At 42.7% G+C, this 19714-nt stretch overlaps 1 protein-coding gene across 4 annotated transcripts in view; it reads left to right on the top strand.

The window, feature by feature from the left end:
- The window catches only part of htr2cl1 (5-hydroxytryptamine (serotonin) receptor 2C, G protein-coupled-like 1), a 202467-nt gene that overhangs the window by 143433 nt on the left and 39320 nt on the right, over positions 1-19714 (top strand). For 2 of the 4 annotated variants that reach the window (XR_006770616.1, XM_014207392.2), the window contains exon 2: positions 13729-13887. The gene's annotated coding sequence lies outside the window, so the exon portion shown is untranslated. The remainder of the gene's footprint in view (positions 1-13728; positions 13888-19714) is intronic. The other 2 variants (XR_006770615.1, XM_014207393.2) reach the window with 1 other exon arrangement.

Here is a 19714-nt window from a genome sequence, read left to right as displayed (position 1 = left end):
TCTAGTGGTAGCATGAGACGGAGTCTACAACCCAGTGCAGCTCATCCAGGATGGCACATCAATGCGAGCTGTGGCAAGAAGGTTTGCTGTGTCTGTCAGCGTAGTGTCCAGAGCATGGAGGCGCTACCAGGAGACAGGCCAGTACATCAGGAGATGTGGAGGAGGCCGTAGGAGGGCAACAACCCAGCAGCAGGACCGCTACCTCCGCCTTTGTGCAAGGAGGAGCAGGAGGAGCACTGCCAGAGCCCTGCAAAATGACCTCCAGCAGGCCACAAATGTGCATGTGTCTGCTCAAACGGTCAGAAACAGACTCCATGAGGGTGGTATGAGGGCCTGACGTCCACAGGTGCAGGACGTTTGGCATTTGCCAGAGAACACCAAGATTGGCAAATTCGCCACTGGCGCCCTGTGCTCTTCACAGATGAAAGCAGGTTCACACTGAGCACATGTGACAGACGTGACAGAGTCTGGAGACGCCGTGGAGAACGTTCTGCTGCCTGCAACATCCTCCAGCATGACCGGTTTGGCGGTGGGTCAGTCATGGTGTGGGGTGGCATTTCTTTGGGGGGCCGCACAGCCCTCCATGTGCTCGCCAGAGGTAGCCTGACTGCCATTAGGTACCGAGATGAGATCCTCGGACCCCTTGTGAGATCATATGCTGGTGCGGTTGGCCCTGGGTTCCTCCTAATGCAAGACAATGCTAGACCTCATGTGGCCGGAGTGTGTCAGCAGTTCCTGCAAGAGGAAGGCATTGATGCTATGGACTGGCCCGCCCATTCCCCAGACCTGAATCCAATTGAGCACATCTGGGACATCATGTCTTGCTCCATCCACCAACGCCACGTTGCACCACAGACTGTCCAGGACTTGGCGGATGCTTTAGTCCAGGTCTGGGAGGAGATCCCTCAGGAGACCATCCGCCACCTCATCAGGAGCATGCCCAGGCGTTGTAGGGAGGTCATACAGGCACGTGGAGGCCACACACACTACTGAGCCTCATTTTGACTTGTTTTAAAGACATTACATCAAAGTTGGATCAGCCTGTAGTGTAGTTTTCCACTTTAATTTTGAGGGTGACTCCAAATCCAGACCTCCATGGGTTGATAAATTGGATTTCCATTGATTATTTTTGTGTGATTTTCTTGTCAGCACATTCAACTATGTAAATAAAAAAGTATTTAATATGATTATTTCATTCATTCAGATCTAGGATGTGTTATTTTAGTGTTCCCTTTATTTTTTTGAGCAATGTATTATATATATATATTTATATTTATATATATATTTATATATATTTATTTTTGCACAGGGAGAGTTCAACCAATGACATCATTGGTTGAATGAGCCTGCTGTCTGATTTAAAAATGAATGGAGTCATTTTTAGTAGCATTTACTGTAGCCTTGTGTTTTGCCGATTGCATGATCACACTAGCAGCGAGTAGATATGGTTGTCCTTGTTCAATAGAGCCATTGGACTTGTCTCAAGAAAGTTCCTATCTGCCAGGACTTTGCAGGATATCTTGGTTGACTCATTTTCCCTGGCTTTGTAAAGACTACAGCCTGATGGGAGCCATAATTCCTTGTCCCCACCCTCGAAAGCAGGCTTTTCAAAACGGGGAAGGTACTAGTTTAGAGGTTGACAGGAGCTATTTTACCATGCACAGCCTATCCAGGGCTGCTAAATAATTTGTTTCAATGGCTGCTTCTGATGATTCCAAGAAGAGCTGGATGACGAATCAGGTTTTTATGGAATATACTGAAGATGAGTTTAGACTGCAAAAAAAAGAATTGCGAGACCAGCATGCAGTGGGGGTAGCCTAGACCAGCTGGACCCGGACTCAGGAGGGTAAATGACAAACAGCTAAGCTAGCTACCAACATAAGCTTTATTCGAGTCTGTGTTGGTGATCAATTTGGCCATAACGGGGCTTGCTAGAACCACTACTGTCACATCTTCTCCTGCTCCTCCCCTCCCCTCTGGCATATAACGTCACCGGAATACTAACCACCAGTCCTGGGATTCATCATTACGCACACCTGGCACTCATCATTACGGGCACCTGTTAATCGTTATGATTCACACCTGGACTTCATTACCTTCATCATTTCCTCCCCTTTATATGTCACTGTCTTATGTTCACTCACCAGTTGGTATTATTCTTGTATAGCGACATGGAATTTTCTCATTCCTGGTTTTGTTGTTTTATTAAACGTATCACCTGCTTCCCGACTTACAGCTCCATTATTACAGAATACCAACTCAAACTATGGAAGAAACTGAAAAATCAGATATCTCTCAGACGGTTGATGAACAACCTACGTCAACACCATGACCATCTGGCTCAACTGGGGATGGCCATGGAAGAGGTTCTCCGCAGTCTGCAGCGTCTCGAACACCCGAGACGTTGCAGCCCAGCAGCGGCGGATACTCTAGAGCCAGTCTACCCAGCGAGCCAGCGCAACGGCCCATTCAGCAACCCACTCAGGTCAACGATGCCCATCTATCCCTCCCGGAGAAATACGATAGTACACCATCCAAATGCCGTGGCTTCCTCCTTTAGTGCTCCCTCTATTTTTCACACCAGTTGGGAGCTCCCACCACCGAGAGGTCTAAGGTTGCCACGGTTATTTCTCTGCTGACCGGGCGGGCATTGGAATGAGCTACGGCCTTCTGGAAGAGAGGAGAGGAGGCGCTAGATTATTATGAGGGGTTCATGGCTCTGTTTAAATGCATTTTTGATCATCCCACGGATGGTAGAGAGGGAGGTGAGTGTCTGCTTCAGCTACAGCAGGGGAATCAGACGGCTGCTGAGTATGCACTAACCACCCGGACAGTAGCAGCTTCCAGTGGATGGAATGAGCCAGCATTTCTTACGCTATTTAGAATAGATCTGTGCGAGGAGTTCCAGACGCAACTGGCCTGTCGTGATGACAATCTCGATCTGGATAACCTTCTCCAGGAGTGTCGGCATTCTCATTGCTTCTCTCCCTCCTTCAGCGAGCACTCGTGATCAGAGCCTGAACCCATGGAGGTAGGGGTCACACGGTTTACCACAGCAGAATGACTCAGATGGATACAGCTGGGGCTATGTCTGTACTGTGGGCAAGGAGGGCACAAGCTCCAGCGGAGTCCAGCACTTCAGAATCCGGGATCCATTAGAGCAGAGGGACGGTCACGTGATGTCCCATCCCCTGGAGCAGGAGTGAGTATTCCAGATTCAGCTCTTCCTGACTCTTTATGGTGTCATCACTCTAGTTGACTGTCCCTCATGTACTGTGTCTACAGCTTTAGTGGATTCCCAGCGCTGCGGGGAACTTTATGGATCAGACCCTTGCCTCCTCCCTCAATATTACCATTTACCCGCTCTCTTCTCCTTTTCCGGGTTCAAGGTCTCGACTGTCAGCCATTAGGATCTGGAAACATCACTCAACCACTCACCCTCATCGTGGAGTCCAATCACCAGGAGAACATCCCCTTCATCATAACCAGTGCACCAGTTCACAAAATCATCCTCGGCCTCCCTTGGCTCCAACGCCATGACCCTACGATCTCATGGTCGTGGATGAGAATCAGACTGGTCATCTGAATGCCAGACGACCTGTGGTTCCATGTCAGTTGAGAGCCCTGTGGTTGCCCTTCAGCCCAACTTCCCATATAATTACCAGGACCTAAGGTAGGTATTCTCCAAGACCTGCGCTACCTGTCTCCCTCCTCATCACCCCTGAGACTGTGCCATCGACCTGTTTTCCGGTGCTACACCTCCACGCAGACGCATCTACCCTCTGTCTGTGGCTGAGACCCAGGCCATTGAGGATTACATTCAAGAGGCGCTCCAACAGGGTCTCATCCGCACATCCACTTCTCCTGCGTCGGCTGGTTTCTTCTTCTTTGTGGCCAAGAAGGAGGGAGGATTAGGCCCATGTATCGATTACCATGGACTCAATGATATCACCACAAAGTATCGGTACCCTCTCCCATTGGTGCCATCGAGCAGCTCCGCGGAGCCCAGTTCTTCCCCAAACTGTACCTGCGTGGTGCCTATAATCGCATACGGGAGGGGGATGAGTGGAAGACGGCGTTCAGCGTGATGTCTAGCCAATATAAGTACTTGGTTATGCTCTTTGGCTTAGCCAATGCTCCATCAGTGTTCCAGGCATTCGTCAACGAGGTGTTCAGGGACATGCTTGGATGTCAGGTAATTGTATACATCAGTCAGAGGGGGGGTACTGTCACATCTGCTCCTCCCCTCCAGTGTACGACGTCGCCGGAATACTAACCACTGGTCCAGGGATTCATCATTATGCACACCTGTTAATCATTATGATTCACACCTGGACTTCATTACCTTCATAATTTCCTCCCCTTTATGTCACTCTCTATTGTTCACTCACCAGTTGGCATTATTCTTGTGTAGCCACATGGAATTGTCTCACCTGCACATGCTTCCCGACTCACAGCTCCATTATTACAACTAAAAGCCAAGTTTAGCTAGCTAGCTGTGTTGTTTGCTATACCTGTACTGTAGTCTAACGTTATTGCTAACTAGCCTAGCTAGCTTCATTGCCTCTCATTATGAGCAAAACTGGAGAAATATTGTTGATAGAGCAGAGTAAAGGAATGACTTTGGCGTGATGACTTATATTAGTCTTGGAGTAACTATACCTGTGTGTTGTAGCTAGCTAACATGTGTCTGTGAGATGTCTCACTCTACACCATGCTGCTATAGTAGTGTAACCGGTGTGAAATGGCTAGCTAGTTAGCAGGGTGCGGTAATATCGTTTCAATCAGTGACGTCACTCGCTCTGAAACTTTGAAGTAGTTTTCCCCTTGCTCTGCAAGGGCCGTGTCTTTTGTGGAGCGATGGGTAACGATGCTTCATGGGAGGCAGTTGTTGACGTGTACAGAGGGTCCCTGATTCGAGCCCAGGTAAGGGCGAGGAGAGGGATGGAAGATATACTGTTACATTGGTACCGTGACCCAGATCACTGGTTGCTGCGGAAAGGATGAGGTCAAAAGGGGGGTGAGTGTAACCGGTGTGAAAGGGTTATCAGGGTGCGTGCTAATAGCGTTTCAATCGGTGACGTCACTCGCTCTGAGACCTTGAAGTAGTTGTTCCCCTTGCTCTTTAAAAGCCGCAGGGCTTTTGTGGAGCGATGGGTAATGATGCTTCATGGGAGGCAGTTGATGTGTGCAGAGGGTCCCTGGTTTGAGCCCAGGTAGGGGCGAGGAGAGGGACGGAAGCTACACTGTTACAGTAGGAATACAGACAGTAAACAACAATTGCTCATTAATCGAATCATATGTTATTGGTCGCATATACAGATGTTATCACGGGTGTAGCGAAATGCTTGTTCCTAGTGCCAACAGTGCAGTAATATCTAACAATACCCACAAATCTAAAAAGTAAAAGAATGGAATTAAGAAATATAGACATTTAAAGAGTCCGGAATGTGTGTGTGTGTGTGTGTGTGTGTGTATACTGGAAAAAAAATATAGACACAACATTTAAAGTGTTGGTTTCATGACCTGAAATAAAAAAAATCCCAACATTTTCCATACACACAAAAAGCTTCTCTCAAATTGAATGCACAAATATGTTTAGATCCCTGTTAGTGAGCATTTCTACTTTGTCAAGATAATCCATCCACCTGACAGGTGTGGCATATCAAGAAGCTGAATAATTAGCATGATTGTTACACAGGTGCAACTTGTGCTGGTGACAAAAGGGCACTTTAAAGTGTGCAGTTTTGTCACAGAACACAATACCACAGATGTCTCAAGTTTTGAGGAAGAGTGCATTTGACATGCTGACTGCATGCATGTCCACCAGAGATTTTGACAGAGAATTTAATGTTAATTTCTCTACCATCGGCGTTTTAGAGAATTTGACAGTACGTCCAACCGGCCACACAAATGCAGACCACGTGTAACCACGCCAGCCCAGGACCTCCACATCCGGCTTCTCACCTGTTGGATCATCTGAGCGGGGATGTTGAGGTGCTGGGGAGTATTTCTTTCTGTAATCTTGGAAATTGTTGCATGTTGCGTTTATATTTTTGTTAACTATATATACAGTAACAGTCAAAAGTTTGGACACACCTACTCATTCAAGGGTTTTTCTTAATTTTTTATATATTTTTTTCTTCTACATTGTAGAATAATAGTGAAGACACCACAACTATGCAATAACCAGAGGTGGGACCAAGTCATTGTCTTACAAGTCACAAGTAAGTCTCAAGTCTTAGCACTCAAGTCCTAAGTCCCAAGTCAAGACAGGTATAAACACCATGGGACCACGCAGCTGTGCAAATCAATCCCAGAACAGCAGCAAAGGACCTTGTGAAGATGCTGGAGAAAACAGGAACAAAGGTATCTATATCCACAGTAAAACGAGTCCTATATTGAAATAACCTGAACAGTTGCTCAGCAAGGAAGAAGCCACTGCTCCAAAACCGCCATAAAAAATACAGACAACGGTTTGCAACTGCACATGGGAACAAAGATTGTACTTTTTTGGAGAAATGTCCTCTGGTCTGATGAAACAAAAATAGAACTGTTTGGTCATAATGACCATATTTATGTTTGGAGGAAAAAGGGGGAGGCTTGCAAGCCGAAGAACAACATCTCAACCGTGAAGCACAGGGGTGGCAGCATCATGTTGTGGGGGTGCTTTGCTGCAGGAGGGACTGGTGCACTTCACAAAATAGATGGCATCATGAGGCAGGAAAATGATGTGGATATATTGAAGCAACATCTCAAGACATCCGTCAGGAAGTTAAAGTTTGGTCGCAAATGGGTCTTCCAAATGGACAATGACCCCAAGCATACCTCCAAAGTTGTGGCAAAATGGCTTCAGGACAACAAAGTCAAGGTATTGGAGTGGCCATCACAAAGCCCTGACCTCAATCCTATAGAAAATTTGTGGGCAGAACTGAAAAGGCGTGTGTGAGCAAGGAGGCCTACAAACCTGATTCATTTACACCAGCTCTGTCAGGAGGAATGGGCCAACATTCACCCAACTTATTGTGGGAAGCTTGTGGAAGGCTACCCAAAACATTTGACCCAAGTTAAACAATTTAAAGGCAATGCTACCAAATACTAATTGAGTGTACGTAAACTTCTGACCCACTGGGAATGTGATCAAATAAATTAAAGCTGAAATAAATCATTCTCTCTACTATTATTCTGACATTTCACATTCTTAACATAAAGTGGTGATCCTAACTGACCTAAGACAGGGAATTGTTACTCTGATTAAATGTCAGAAATTGTGAAAAACTGAGTTTAAATGTATTTGGCTAAGGTGTATGTAAACTTCCAACTTCAACTGTAGCTGTCGGCTATATTAGCCACGACTTAACGTTCTTTGTGCAGCTTCAAATGTCGAACAAAGTTGGAAATTGTTGCGCCTCCATCTGTAATTTTCTTCCCGCATGTTTTGCAAGTTGCAATCCGTTTTTTGTTGATACAGCGTCGTCTTTATATCCGAAAATAATAATTTTGGGTATCATCTTTCCAAGTGCTCCATCTGAATTCACCCGCCGACATTCCTCTGCACTGCCACGCATAACTTTTTCTCAGCTGTCACAATTTCATTGGCTGCTGTCCGATTCAATCTAATCCGTTAAAAGAAGAGTTGATGTGCTGCACACTTTAATATCATAATTTTTAATATTTGGGCTTGGGGAGGGTATGAAGTCAGGTCGAGTTGTAAGGCTCAAATCCAAGTCAAGTCACGAGTCATTGGTGTTCAAGTCAAAGTCAAGTTGCAAGTCATCATATTTCTGACTCGAGTCCAAGTCATGTGACTTGAGTCCACACCTCTGGAAATAACACATGGAATCATGTAGTAACCAAAAAATTGTTAAACAAATAAAAATATATTATATATTTGAGATTTTTCAAAGTAGCCACCCTTTGTCTTGGTGACAGCTTTGCACACTCCTGTGCACTCTGCACACTCATAAAGAACTCACCTTGAATGCACTTCAATTAGCAAGTGTGCCTTGTTAAAAGGTAATTTGTGGAATTTATTTCGTTCCTAATGCGTTTTAGCCAATCAGTTGTGTTGTGACAAGGTAGGGGTGGTATACAGAAGATAGCCCTATTTGTTAAAAGACTAAGTCCATATTATGGCAAGAACAGCTCAAATAAGCAAAGAGAAACGACAGCATCGTTACTTTAAGACATGAAGGTCAGTGAATCCTGAAAATGTCAAGAACTTTTAAAGTTTCTTCAAGCGCAGTCGCAAAAACCATCAAGCGCTATGATGAAACTGGCTCTCATGAGGACCACCACAGGAAAGGAAGACCCAGAGTTACCTCTGCTGCAGAGGATAAATTCATTAGAGTTACCAGCGTCAGAATTTGCAGCCCAAATAAATATTGACTGACCTTCATGTCTTAAAGTAATGATGCTGTCGTTGCTCTTTGCTTATTTGAGCTGCCATAATATGGACTTGGTCTTTTACCAAATAGGGCTATCTTCTGTATACTAGCCCTACCTTGTCAAAACACAACTGATTGGCTAAAGCGCATTAAGAAGGAAAGAAATTCCAAAAATGTACTTTTAACAAGGCACACCTGTTCATTGAAATGCATTCCAGGTGAGTACCTCATGAAGCTGGTTGAGCAAATGCCAAGAGTGTGCAAAGATGTCATCAAGGCAAATATATTTTGATTTGTTCAACACTTTTTTTGGTTACTACATGATTCCATATGTGTTATTTCATAGTTTTGATGTCTTCACTATTATTCTAAAATGTAGAAAATAGTAAAAATAAAGAAAAACCCTTGAATGAGTAGGTGTGTCCAAACATACAATGTACTGAACAAAAATATAAACGCAACATGTAAAGTGTTGGTCCCACGTTTCATGAGCTGAAATAAAAGATCCCAGAAATGTTCCATACCAACAAAATAATGTTGTGCACAAATGGCTTTGCTTCCCTGTTAGTAAGAATTTCTCCTTTGCCAAGATAATCCATCCACCTGACAGTTGTGGAATATAAAGATGCTAATTAAACAGCATGATCATTACACTGTATATTGAGTCTTATTAATGAGGAGATTTGAAGGTAATTTCCTGTGTGAAACTATGTCATTTGTTTACAACAATTCCTATGGGCTCTGTGTTGTACAATGTTGTGTCTGATACGGTATCTCGGTACTATAGCAGTGTTGTATGCAATATGGTTTATTTTACTGCCGATTGCTGCATGTTTGTAGTGTGTGTGTGTGTGTGTCACTAAGACAGGCTACATATACTCCTAGAAAAAAGATGCTATCTAGAACCTAAATGGGTTCTTTGGCTGTCCCCATAGGAGAGAGAACCCTTTGAATAACCCTTTTTGGTTCCAGGTACAACACTTTTGGGTTCTTAAAGCTCTTTCCACAGAGAGTTCTACATGGAACCAAAAGGGTTCTACCTGGAACTAAAACGGGTTCTACCTGGAACCAAAAAGGGTTATCCTATGGGGACAGCCAAAGAACCATTTTGGAACCCTTTTTTTATAAGAGTGTAGAGTCATGTCGGCTACACCTGTTCCTCTCTAATGGAATTTCTGACACACAATACAGATGGGATTGTACACACACACAGAGACACACAGCAGAATAGAGGCAGTTTAAATGAAAACCCACGCTATTCAGTCTGCCATAACTCATTGTGAGTGAAAATCCATAGCATAGACTGTGTCCCAAATGGTGCCCTGTTCACTATTAAGTGCACTTCTTTTGACCATGGCTCATAGGGAGTTTGTCAATAGTAGTGCACTATATAGGGAATGGGATACGATTTGGAATGTATGCCTTTAAAAGTGGGGATGACCCCTCACCCAGTCCCATATCTCTTCACCTCACCTCTGTTCCCCGCCCCATCTCTCTCATCTCCCCCTCTCCTCACCCTGTCTCATCTCTGACCCTAACAGAAGTTAATTGAGGGAGGCAGCCCTCTTCCTCCCTCGAAGATTCTGTCCAGACCGATGCCCTTGGACCTCACTTTACCTTTCTATCTGAGTCAATCTGTTCTCCAGATCTTACACCCACACACACACACACACCTGACGCTCCCTCTCCCTGTAATCAGTTTCTATTCAGATCTCACTTCACTGTCGTCACATCTCCACGACAAAGACAAAGTGAATGTGTAGGTGTCAAACCAAATAAAAAGTTAAGGGACAAACTTTTGAAAATGAGAACTGAGAGGTCAGATAGAGATTTTGGACTTGGGGCCAGAACTGTTACACTCTTTTAGATAAAGGCAATTAGGAGAAAGTTATAGGAAACTTTGAGGTGAGGTGGTATGCAGAGAGTGAGGAGCATGTGTGTGAAGTAAAGTTAGGTTAACAGTATGAGAAGCATAGGCAGTACAATTATGTAAATTTAAATAAAGTTAAGCTAAAAGAAGAGTATCTTATTATCTTGCAGACAATGGAAATGTGCATCTTTGCTCATTAGCCAAAAAGTTAAGTGAAGTTAAAGAAGTGAAGTCTCTCAGCTGCCAACAGGTGGGTAGGTAGAATGTCTGTTGTAAATGTCATTATTTTCCTCTCTTTCTTTTTTTTCTTTTTCTCTTCCACTTTTTTGTTTCACATCATGAGTCATTGGCAAAGGGAGGCCGACCTTTCGCCGACACACACACAAAACCACACACACACAGAAACCGAGAAACTAATTTATTACTCTCCATTTCAGTTGTTTTCAGGACCACCATACTCATCACCTACATGTAATTCCAGCGAAATAAGAAATGTGTGTGTGTGTGTGTGTGTTTGTGTACACCTGTGTGTGTATATGTGTGTGTGTAGGTGTGGGTACGTGTGTGTGTGTGTCGTTTGTCTACGCCTGTGTGTGTGTGTGTGTGGTGTGTTGGGTTTACGAGACTATATCATCTCCCTGAGGTCACCAACGTTAATGGTCTCTCCATCACCATCTCTCTCCTTATATTTTGCTCTCTCTCTCCATTATCTGGTAGTGGTGGGAGTCGTTTACTATTATCTATCTAATAGGTCTTGTTCTGTCCCATTCTCTCTCTCTCTCTCTCTCTCTCTCTCTCTATCCGTGTCTCTCCAACTCACCACAACCAGCTCTCAAAGTCTTACATCAGAATTAGACGCTGATCCATGTTTCTCAAACGTCAAATTTCAAAGTTGTTACGAATGTCAAATTTCAAGTGTTTAAGGTTAAGTTTAGGCATTAAATCAGAAGTTTTAAGCTTAGGGTTAGGTTCATGAATTAACTTCAAATTCTTAAGGTTAGGAATTAACTCAGAATGTTTAAGGTAAAGGTTAAGGTTTGGCATAGGCTTAAAACCAAAATATATAAAAAAGTTATATAGCTGGATTCAAACTTGCAACCCTTGGAATCCGAGGCAGATGCTAACTACACCCTAGCTAAACCAAAACCTTATTGAAGGTAACAGGGCTCACTGTTGCCCCTAGTCGACATTTTCCACGTCAACTCCCGACGTCCTCAGACAGTGATGGACGTCGAACACTGACTTGTGTCACGGATGACCTGGCTGCTCACCCACCCCACCACTCCATACTCCCTGTCTCTCTCTCTCACCCCCCTATCCCTCTCTCTCTTCTTCTCTCTCTCTCCCTCTCTCTCTCCATATCTTTAATTCCTGTAATGTTGAGCCATCTGGTGCTAGCCATTACATTAAGCCCAGTGTGTAGATGTGAGCATTATGACGAGTTTCATCCATAGTATTAACATACCATTGTGTGTGTGTATGTCTGTGTCTGTGTGCATGTGGGTGGGTGTGTGGACTTAGTGACTGACACTGGTATCAGCTATCAACACCAATATATTTTGAGTCTGATTAATGAGGAGATGTGTGTGGGGCATTATGACAAGGTTCCATCCGTAGTATTAACATACTGTAGAGTTGGCGGTTTATGATGCAGCGATGGTAATGCTGTATGCTGATATTATAATGCTTGATCTGTATGTGTCCTGGCTATGTTAAGGCTTTATGCTGATATGATAATGCTTTGACCTGATATTATGGACAGAAAGACGCGTCACATCAGTGTCATTAACCTCTATGGGCTAGGTGGTGCACTCCATCAACAGCAGGTGCATTTCAAGAGCGGCAAATTTGAATCCAAATAAATGTCAAAATTCACATTTTTCAAACATACAACTATTTTACACCCTTTGAAAGATAAACATCTCCTTAATCTAACCACGTTTTACGATTTCAAAAAGGTTTTACGGCGAAAGCATAAATTTAGAGTATGTTAGGACAGTACATTTACAAGAGTTGTGATGGAATGTTATGTCAATTCAAAGACAGGGTCACCAAAACCATAAAACCAGATAAAATGATGCACTAACCTTTTACAATCTCCATCAGATGACACTCCTAGGACATTATGTTAGACAATGCATGCATTTTTAGTTCTATCAAGTTCATATTTATATCCAAAAACAGCGTTTTACTATGGCATTGATGTTGAGGAAATCGTTTCCCTCCAATAACCGGCAGTCAAGTCAGTACCACAAATTAAATAATTAAAATTAGAAAACATTGGTAAAATATTATATTGTCATTTAAAGAATTATAGATTTACATCTCTTGAACGCAATCAACTTGCCAGATTTAAAAATAACCTTACTGGGAAATCACACTTTGCAATAATCTGAGCACTGCGCCCAGAAAAATACGCGTTGCGATACAGACTAGACGTCATGTTGGGGAGATCTAAAATCGAAAATACTATGTAAATAATCCATTACCTTTGATTCTCTTCATCAGATGTCACTTCCAGGTATCACAGGTCCATAACGAATGTAGTTTTGTTCAAAAAAGCTCATCATTTATGTCCAAAAATCTCCGTCTTGTTAGCACATGATCTAAGCCAGCCGGACTTCTCGTCATGAACGAGGGGAAAAATATATTTACGTTCGTTCAAACATGTCAAACGTTGTATAGCATAAATCATTAGGGCCTTTTTTAACCAGAACATGAATAATATTCAAGGTGGACGAATGCATTCTCTTTTATAACGTATTGGAACGAGGGTACCCAACATGAACTCGCGCGCCAGGTGTCTAATGGGCCATCATCGTTCCATGGCTCTTGTTCGGTCAGATCTCCCTCCAGAAGACTCAAAACACTTTGTAAAGGCTGGTGACATCTAGTGGAAGCAATAGGAAGTGCCAAAATATTCCTCAGCCCCTGTGTTTTTCAATGGCATAGGTTTAAAGGTAATACAACACATCAGGTATCCACTTCCTGTCAGAAAATGTCTCAGGGTTTTGCCTGCCAAATGAGTTCTGTTATACTCACAGACACCATTCAAACAGTTTTAGAAACTTTAGAGTGTTTTCTATCCATATATAATAAGTATATGCATATTCTAGTTACTGGGTAGGATTAGTAACCAGATTAAATCGGGTACATTTTTTTTATCCAGCCGTGCAAATACTGCCCCCTAGCCCTAACAGGTTTTAAGGTTTAGGGTCAGATTTTTCTGTTGATGTCTGTCTCCCTGGACTAACCCCCTCTCTTTTTTTTATCCCTTTTTCTCTTTGTCCATTTACCTCATGCTTTCTCACTTTCTCTGTCTCTCACTTTCTCTCTGTCTGCCACTCATTGGTCTCTCACTCTCTCTATTATATATTTCTCTTTGTCCATTTATCTCTAAATAATGCTTTGTCTGTCTTGTTTTATCTCTGTTTCGCTCTCCCCCCTCTCTCCCTCCCTCCCTCTATGCAGATGGATGTTGATCTCTCTCATCGGAGGTGAGTAGCGGCGGTTAATGAACAAGGGACACGGAAGAGGAGAGAGATAATGGAGGAGGAAGGGTCGTTGCTATCTGCAACAGGACAAGACCAGAGGTCAGTGCATCATCGATCCGGATGTGGTGGAAACAACGTAAGTGTGTGTGTGCATGCAGGTGTGTGAGTGCACGTGCGTGCTAGTGATACGGATGTGGAAACAACGTACGTAAGACCTGCCACTTAATATAACCTTGACCATTAGGGAGATACAATATATATTTCTAACCCTGATGAGGAAATGTTGTGAAAAAGGATATTGCCTTAAAGGCCCCACGTACTATTAAATCACCACCCTGTACAGTCAGAAGAGGACTGGCCACCCCTCGGAGCCGCTCTGAGTTTTTCCTAGCCACTGTGCTTCTGCATCTGCATTGCTTGCTCTTCAGGGTTTTAGTCTGGGTATCTATAAAGCAAATTGTGACAACTGCTGATGTAAAAAGGGCTTTATAAAATACATTTGGTTGGTTGATTGATTGATTGATTTGAGGGGGGCAACTTGTCTATTCAGTGTAGCTGAGGCCCATCTCTAGATACTCACTTGATAGGTAGATCAAATAAAACATATTTGTCACATGCGCCGGCTAGAACAGGTGTAGACCTTACCATGAAATGCTTACTTACGAGCACTTAACTTCTATGGGCTAGGTGGGACATTAGCGTCCCACTCTATTCAACAGCCAGTGGAATCGCGTGGCGCGAAATACAAATACATCAGAAATGCAATAATTTCAATATTTCAAACATACGAATATTTTACACAATTTGAAAGATAAGACTCTCGTTAATCTAACCACATTGTCCAATTTCAAAAAGGCTTTACAGTGAATGCAAAACATTACATTATGTTAGGAGAGTACATAGACACAAATAACCACACAGCCATTTTTCAAGCAAGCATATATGTCACAAAAACCCAAAACACAGCTAAATGCAGCACTAACCTTTGATGATCTTCATCAGATGACACTCCTAGGACATTATGTTATACAATATATGCATGTTTTGTTCAATCAAGTTCATATTTATATCCAAAAACAGCTTTTTACATTAGCATGTGATGTTCAGAACTAGCATACCCACCGAAAACTTCCGGTGAATTTACAAAATTACTCATGATAAACGTTGACAAAATACATAACAATTATTTTAAGAATTATAGATACAGAACTCCTTTATGCAATCGTTATGTCAGATTTTAAAATAGCTTTTCGGCGAAAGCCCATTTTGCAATATTCTGAGTACATAGCTCAGCCATCACGGCTAGCTAATTTGACACCCGCCAAGTTCGGGGCAACCTAAACTCAGATTTACTATTAGAAAAATTTGATTACCTTTGCTGTTCTTCATCAGAATACGCTCCCCGGACTGCTACTTCCACAACAAATGTTGTTTTTGTTCCAAATAATCCATAGTTATGTGCAAATACCCCCATTTTGTTTGTGCGTTCTAGTCACTATCTAAAGGGTAACGCGCGAGCGCATTTCGAGACAAAAAAATTCCAAATGTTCCTTTACCGTACTTAGAAGCATGTCAAACGCTGTTTAAAATCAATTTTAATGGTATTTTTCTCGTAAAATAGCGATAATATTCCAACCGGACAATGCTGTATTCATTCAAAAAGGAAGAGAAAAAATGGCGAGGTCTCGTGAACGCGCATTTCCTATCTCTTAGCCACCAGGCAGTCCACTGACACACTGTGCTCCTGTTATCTGCCCGGAGACAGGAGACGCGTCAATCCGCTTTCTGAACGCTTTAGAGAGCCAATGGAAGCCTTAGAAAGTGCCACATAACCCCACAGGCACTGTAGTTTCGATAGAGAAGCAAAGGGAGAACTACAAATTCGCAAACAGGCCACTTCCTGCATGGAATTTTCTCAGGTTTTTGCCTGCCATATGAGTTCTGTTATACTCACAGACACCATTCAAACAGTTTTAGAAACTTCAGAGTGTTTTCTATCCAAATCTACTAATCATATGCATATTCTCGTTTCTGGGAAAGAGTAGTAACCAGTTTAAATTGGGTACGTTTTTTATCCGGCCATGAAAATACTGAAAATACCCCAGACAGGGCTAGGGGGCAGTATTATCTAGTTTAAACAGTACTGCAAAAATTGTACTTACAGAGTGCCTCAAACATGATTTAGACCTTGTATATGGAAAACTGTTTATTTCTGTATTTCATGGTCGAAACTTGCTGAAAGTTGTCCACAGTGATCCTATCATCTAGTTTAAACAGTACTCCAAAATGTGTGCTTACAGAGTGCATCAAACATGATTTAGACCTTTTCTTATGGAAAACTGTTTATTTCTGTATTTAATTCTTGAAACTTGTTAAAAATTGTCCACAGTGTTCCTATTATCTAGTTTAAACAGTACTGCAAAAATTGTACTTACAGAGTACCTCAAACATGATTTAGACCTTCTATATGGAAAACTGTTTCTTTCTGTATTTCATTGTTGAAACTTGTTGCAAATTGTCCATAGTGTTCCTATTATCTAGTTTAACCAACTGCCGAGCAGTTGCCATACCAGGCGGTGATGTAACCGGTCAGGATGCTCTTGGTGGTGCAGCTGTAGAATGTTTTGAGGCTCTGGGGAGCCATGCCGAATCTTTTAAGTCTCCTGGGGGGGAAAAGGTGTTGTCGTGCCCTCTTTACGACTGTCTTGGTGTGTTTGGACCATGATATTTTATTGGTGATGTGGACACCAGAGAACTTGAAACTCTCGACCCGCTCCAGTTCAGCCTGTCAATGTTAATGGGGGCTTGTTCGACCCTCCTTTTCCTGTAGTCCACAATCCTTTGTCTTGCTCTCCTTAGTCTTGCTCACATTGAGGGAGAGGTTGTTGTCCTGGCACCACACTGCCAGGGCTCTGACCTCCTCCCTATAGGCTGTCTCATCGTTGTCGGTGATCAGGCCTACCACTGTTGTGTCGTCAGCAAACTTAATGATGGTGTTGGAGTCATGCTTGGAAAGAGAGAGGGGGCTGCGTTAAACACTGGATAATTGAATTCCAGTGATTAATGATGTAAAAACAGATACTATAACAGGTGTATTGGGGTTGTGCCGCAGAGCATCATGGGAATGTTGAGATGAGCATGTTTATATAAATGGTTGAACTGAATTCCTGTCTCCCGTCTCATCATTATTGAATTGTTATAAAACGTGGTTATTAAACCCATGAAACGTAACAAAATGTTGGCGATGAGTAAGTCTGAACCTACAGAAACTATTTTGTTGGGAGAACTGTTATTTTCTGTGGTACAGGCTAATGTTTTCCGTGGTACAGGCTAACTTTCTTTCTTAGCTAGCACTACTATGCAAGTGCTCTGATCTTTGCAAGTGCATAGTAGTGCTAAGAAAGAAAGTTAGCATCGTTGTGGACGGCAGAAAATTATTTGAGACGGACGTCAGAGCAGAAAAACAACGTGTGTCACAGTATCCAACGAAGGTGGCGCCCCTCCTCGGTCGGGCGGCGCTCGGCGGTCGTCGTCGCCGGCCTATTAGCTGCCACCGATCTATGTTTCTGTGTCTTTTGGTTTTGTCTGTCTATCCCGCACCTGTTTCGTGTCTGTCATTAGTGGGGGGTTATTTAGTGTGTATTTTCAGTTTGGGTTCTCGTGCGGGATTGTTTATTGTCCACTCAGGACAGTTGTGTGTGTGGCCTGTTTCGCTGGCCTGTGTCGTGTTTATTTTGGGAATGTGTTTTCCCTAGCGGACTTTATTGAGCGCCCTGTGCCTTTCGGCTATTGTGTTTTTTCCCATTGCATTAAAACACTGTTGCTCCGGCCCTCTGTCTCCTGCGCCTGATTCCGCATCTCCACTGGTCCTAGAATTCCGTGACAACGTGATTAAAAAGGGAGGAATATAAAGTAATAAAAAGAAAGGAAATGTATTCAACTGTGAAGACAAACTATGAAATCAAAAAATTGCTAAATGAGCGAACTTGAGGATGTAACGTCAGTGAGTGAAGTGAATGAAGATCACGTGACTGAGAAAAATATTGGTGTTGCTGAAGAGAACGATGCATTGGTTAAGGGAAATATTGAAGTGATTGACAATCAGGTGCCTATTGAGAAATGAGAAATGGCTGGAATTGTTGGAAACATTGGACAGTTTGATGAAAGGGTTGAGCAGTGGAGCTCATATACAGAATGGTTTGAATATTTTGTTCTTGCAAATGACATTGATAAGGACAAAATTGCGCCTACATTTTTTTATGTAATGGGGCCAAATAATTTAATTTACTACGCAACCTGCTACAGCCAGTCAAGCCAGGTAATAAGAGGGAGTATCGGTGACAATGTTTCCTGCTGCATTAAAGAAACTATCAGAGCACTGTCAGTTTAATGATGTTCTACATAACACCATGACTAGTATGTGGGCTACGGAGTGAAGCTACACAAAAGAGACTATTGACGGAAAGTAATCTGACCTTGGCAAAGGCCATTGAAGTCATTGTGTCCATGGAACTTGCTGCTAAAGAGGCTCAGCAGTTGGGTTCATCAGGACGAGTTGCAACTGAAAATCATATACAAAGAAATCAAGGCACATGCTTCCACTGCACCAAAGCGGGACATCAGGCATATACATGCTGGTGTAAGGATATGGATTGCCGAGCCTGAGTTAAAAAGGGCCACATCTAGCAAGCCTGTAGAAACAAAAAGAGCTCAGCGATAACATCAAAGACTGAAAGGGGCAGCTGTATCTCGTGTCCGACACAGTCTACAAAAATACACTGAAATACCTTTCATGTCAGTCAGTGCACATTTTGTTAAAGACTTACACAGGTGAATCTGTCGCCATGAGAGGCATCACTGAGGTCAAAGTTCAATTAAACAGACAAACTAAAACGCTGCCACTACATCATGAATGGAGGCTATCCATCACTACTGGGACGTTCATGGCTGGAGAAAATCACACTGGACTGGCCATCAGTGTGTACAGTGAATATCAGCTTCAATATTGCAGATAGATTTGGGGTTCCATCAAACTAATTGTTTGTATAATTTCTAATCCCTCTATTTAATAAAAAAATGTACCCTACCACCCTCTCCTGATTGGAGTAAACTAATGGACAACAACATGTCTTCTACTGCTACTTACAGCAATTTTTACTCATATACTGTATACAGTACACTCTGATCTTAATTTAAACCCTCAGATGTCTACAGACTAACCCATCTTTCCCAGTACACTACCATTTTACTATGTTACTGTTGATGTCTTACAAGGGTCTTGGACAATACCAAAATACATCATCCGTAGATTCTGTTTCCTTGTGGCAGAGTCTGCACAGGGCTGACTGTTCAATGCCCCATATATTGAGTATTTTTTTTGTGACACGAATTGTATATATAGTTTCAATTGAAAAGAACGGATTGATGCGTCAATTGTTGTTTTGCATATCAGTTCATAATCCCCATGCCATTGGGGCATAAAGAAATCTGTTTTTTGAATTGTATGGTGCATACTGTAGTTGTCAAACCTCTCGGCCTCAACTGAAACTGATATATTTTGCCATTTATACTCGTCATTTTAAGCCATGCATGGTTTTTCATTGGAGGCAGACAAACCAATTCATTCCTGTCCCTTTTGAGTCATTGCCTATCCATTTTTTTGTGGCGGAGCTGCGATGAGTTAGTTGTACTTTTGTAATGAGCATACATCTCCATGCACCTTTGTTAATTACAGTACATCAGTACACTGGAGTTTAGCCATATGTAAACTGTGATACCACTAGAGAATAATTCAGTGTAACTTTCCCGTAGATGGACAGGTGTTTCCCTCTTCACGGTTTCAAGATCCTATCTATTTTTCTAAGTTTTCTATCGAAGTTAATAGTTGCAAGATCGCTCAAATTTCCAGGATATGTACACCAAGCACCTCAACTTCACCATCCGCCCATTTCATCGGGAAACCA

This window comes from Salmo salar, chromosome ssa07 (assembly GCF_905237065.1).
Source record: "Salmo salar chromosome ssa07, Ssal_v3.1, whole genome shotgun sequence".
In the NCBI taxonomy this organism is placed as follows: Eukaryota; Metazoa; Chordata; class Actinopteri; order Salmoniformes; family Salmonidae; genus Salmo; species Salmo salar.
Note: the sequence above shows the minus strand (reverse complement) of the source record. Positions and strands in the feature narration are given on the sequence as shown.